This window comes from Lepidothrix coronata, unplaced genomic scaffold (assembly GCF_001604755.1).
Source record: "Lepidothrix coronata isolate B3197 unplaced genomic scaffold, Lepidothrix_coronata-1.0 Scaffold196, whole genome shotgun sequence".
Lineage (NCBI taxonomy): Eukaryota > Metazoa > Chordata > Aves > Passeriformes > Pipridae > Lepidothrix > Lepidothrix coronata.
Window position 1 is genome coordinate 750985 of NW_016690376.1, and position 4082 is coordinate 755066.

At 52.1% G+C, this 4082-nt stretch overlaps 1 long non-coding RNA gene across 1 annotated transcript in view; it reads left to right on the forward strand.

The window, feature by feature from the left end:
* LOC108505585 overlaps window positions 1-2008 on the forward strand; it is a 24139-nt gene extending 22131 nt beyond the window's left edge. The window contains exon 3 of the long non-coding RNA XR_001877569.1: window positions 1189-2008. This is a non-coding gene — a long non-coding RNA (uncharacterized LOC108505585). The remainder of the gene's footprint in view (window positions 1-1188) is intronic.
* Window positions 2009-4082: the final 2074 nt, after the last annotated feature.

Here is a 4082-nt window from a genome sequence, read left to right on the forward strand (position 1 = left end):
GGGGAGGGGGGTTTAAAGCGCAGCTCCCGGAGCAGCTCCGCGTCCCCTCCCCCGGGACGGCGGCAGCCGCAACTCCGCCGCCGCCTCCACCAACACCGCCACCTCCTCCTCCCTTCCCTCCTCCTGCTGCTCGCCCGTCCTCTTCCGACTGCGGAGGGGCCCGGGCGGCGCGGGGGCTGCCGAGTCCACAGGTAGGAAGAGGACGGGCGAGCAGCAGGAGGAGGGAAGGGAGGAGGAGGTGGCGGTGTTGGTGGAGGCGGCGGCGGAGTTGCGGCTGCCGCCGTCCCGGGGGAGGGGACGCGGAGCTGCTCCGGGAGCTGCGCTTTAAACCCCCCTCCCCCCCCCCCCCCCGCCCCCCGCGGCCGGCCCCCCCCCCGCGCGAGCCCCGCGCGCGCGGACACGCCCCGCGCCGCAGCGCGAGCCCCAATAAACAAGCGGCGGGCGCGCGGCCGCTCCCATTGGCCGCCGCCTCCCTTCCCCCTCCCCCCCAGCGGCGGCCCCGCGCGCGCCATTGGGCAGCCGCGGACAGCGCCCCCATTGGGCAGCGCCGCCAGCCCCCGGCGCGTTCGATTGGCCGGCGGCGGGGACCGGAAGGGCAACGGCGCGGCGCGATTGGCTCGGGGAGGGACGACCGGGAGGGCGGGGGGAGACCAGGAGGCAGGAGGGCGCCGGGGGGCGGGGCCGGCGCGCGCGGCGCGCACGCGCGGCGGTGGCCCCGGCGCCATTTTGTGCGCGGCTCTTTCCCATTTTAGGCCGCGGGAAAGGGAGGGAGGAGCGCGAGCGGTGCGTCGGGAGTGCTCGCGGGAGCCTTTGGATCTGCCGAGATGCCCATCCCGAGCTCTGCGGAGGCGGTATCGCGTCTCTTCCCGGCCGCTGGGTGTCGGCGGTGGCCGTCCCGCTGTCGGCGGCGGCGATGGCGCAGCGCGGGCCCGGCCGGAGGCGGAAGTGGAGCGGCCGCCATGGAGGCGCCGGGACCGCCCGCCGTGAGGGCGCGGGGCCGCCGGGGCCGCCCGAGCGCCCCGCGGGGACACGGCCGCGGTGCAGGTAGGGGCTGCCGGCCCGCGGGGGAGGGCGCAGCTCCACCGCCGCTCAAACCCTCCCATGACGTGAGTGGGGAGGGGATCCAGCGGCTCCGGCCGCACGGCGGGTTTCCCCCTTTCCCGCCACAGGAAGACGCAGCGAGGACAGGGACGAGCAGTGTGGAGCGGGCTGAGGGCTTCTCTGCGCGGTGTATATGGGGATTGTAAGCTTGTGTGGCCCAGGATAGGCTCTTGAAGTGTAGCCTGACAAGGCAGGGTCCTTGCACCACGCAGGGTCCGCTGAGAGAGTTTGGTCTTAAGTGACCAGCTTTGACTGGAATAAATAGGAATTACTGACTGAAGCCTATAATAAAATGATATTTTTAGCGTTAGTTTCACGTTTTGTCTCATTATGTAGAATTTGCTCCGTGGCTCTTGGTAATGCAGATCAATAATTTTAATTCTGAATTAATAAGTCCATAATTTTTACTCCAAAGTAATGGATCCATAATCTTTATTCCAGAATCATGGGCATCTGTTTGACAATGCTCGCTCTGAGCTACAAGACGTCCCTTAGGGTTACCTGAAGCAACAGTGCTGCTTTGACAGAAGTAGTTTGTTAGTTCTGTTGTGGTTTCCATATGAGTGGAAACCTTCTGCTTTGAAGGTGGCTTTTTTTGTTTTTTTATTATTTTTAATGAAATCTGATGCTTTGGAATGCAGCAAGCACAGGGTGACTTCTCCAGGGAGGGCAGTGAGCGGTGGTGTGTGGTACAGGTAAGGCTCTGAAGGTTTAATAAGGCTTAAAGCACACGAAGCATGTTTAGAATTGATTGTGGGGGGAAGCTCTGGAGTTCTGGTGTTGGGATCTGGGTTCTAAATATAAAGGTGCTTGAGGGTGTATAAAAAATGTGTAAAAGTTTGAGGCATTTAATACTGAGGAAACTTTGACACTGTGCTGGGGTTCTGCTTCATGCTGAGGGTAAACTGAAGAGTTCTTCACTCTTCACAAGGGCTTGGAGTGACAGGACAAGGGGGAATGGATATTCAGACTGACAGAGGGCAGGGTTAGATGGGATATGGGGAAGAAATTCTTGGCTGGGAGGGTGGTGAGGCCCTGGCACAGGTTGCCCAGAGAAGCTGTGGCTGCCCCATCCCCGGAAGTGTTCAAGGTCAGGTTGGACGGGGTTTGGAGCAACCTGGGCTAGTGGAAGGTGTCCCTGCCCATGGCAGAGGGGTTGGAACAGGATGGTCTTTGAGATCGCTTCCAACCCAAACCATTCTGTGATTGATACTATGATTTAGAAGCTGTTAAATTGAACCCAAACGTTTAACAGAACTTGCAAAATTCACTTTGAATGTGAACTTCAGATCTCCCTGGGGAATGTGTTTGCCAAATCCTGGCTTAGATTGTGAGCTTTTCTGAGGCAGGGTTTGTATCTGTGTATCGAGTCTAGTGCCATTCAATAAATAACAGTTTGTAACAAAACTAATCAGTCTTGTTTCTGATTTCTAGCAGAAAAACCCTGCCCACCTGGATGTATCCATTACAGCTGGCACCTTTAGGAGGTTCACAGCACTTCCCCATGGAGCTGTTGAGAGCAGAAGGACTTTATTTCTCTATAGCCAGTGAGCAGGAGGGGTGACTTGTTCTTTTATGGTATTTTAAGCACCTAAGAATGCCCAGTGGGCAGCTCAGCACAGTGTAAATGTTCTCACGTGGCTCAGAAATGATGTTTGGTGTCATGGAATGAGAACTCTGTGCTTTTGGCAAGCCAGAAAACAGGTCTTATTTTGGTTTAAATATTTTTTCATTGGAATATGAACTTCAGGACTCAGAGTTATGCCATGATACTGAAATATTTCGTCCTGAATGTCAGTGTTAACCAGCCCTGAGACTTGAGGCCAGCTTGGCTGTGCTGGATCTTTGTAGCTGTTCCCATCCCGCTGTGCAATCCCTTATAGGGAAACTGTGGAAATGAGAGGAAGAAATGAGCAGTGGACTTCTCTGTGGTGAACCATTTTATCATGGGCTGCTCTGCTAACTGTACAAAGTTAACACTTTATAAGATCATGGTCATTTTAGTATCTAATCTCTCTGTAAGCAGACATTCTGTGAGGTAGAAGTATTTTATTTTTTTTTTTTTTAGGTTGAAAGCTGCAGTATTTGTCTTATCTGTGCTTTGTTAATGCCAAAGGTCTTGCAGGTGCTCCTGTAGGTGCAGCACAGGGGAGTTGCCTGGGGACATGCATTTGTGCAAATTAAAGGCTTCTTAATTTAAAAACAAAAGCATTAAGGCACTCTAAGCATGGCACTGGTCATATATAATCCTAGAGCTTAGGTGATGGCTGTAAGTAGATTTAAAAAAATGTATTTTAAGATGCCTTTGATGTATCAGTTGCAGAATATAGAGAAATTTTGCCCAAAGTCTTCCATACATTTGGCACTCAGTAGGAAAAGGCAAATATAGGAATGTCTGTATATGTTACAGGTCTCTATAAGAACAGCAGTGTAAGTAACTGTTGAATGTATCACGTGGCTTCCTTGAGAGCAGAGACAAAGTAACAAGAAGAGAGATTTCTGGGATAAGTAAGATGTTTTTATTCTGTTTAGTAGTCACCTGTTGCTCTTGACATACTTCCTTTTTGTGTAGTTAAACTCAGAATACATGTACAGTCACAGCCACAATATACCAGAAATATTAAATATATTCTAACACTGAGCTTTAAATATAATGAAATAACTGTCCTTTTCTGTTAGACTTTGCAGGTGCTCAGGGGACTTCTAGCTTCTTTTATTTTTGTCTCAAGTATTTAGTTCCTTTTTTTTTTTTGAAATGCCTTTCCTCTTGGTGTATCTATTTTGTAATTAATTAGGCAACATTTGTCCAGTGGTGGTTCAGATCCTCTGTGTGGAACTGCAGTATTTCCATACAAATGAAGGTCATGTGCTTCCCACTAAGTTTTATTATCTAAGTGATTGCAAAGAAGTTCTGAAGTACTTGATGTGCAGGTAGGAAGGGAGGAAATCCCAATGGATATGAAGTTGACATTCAGTAAAGT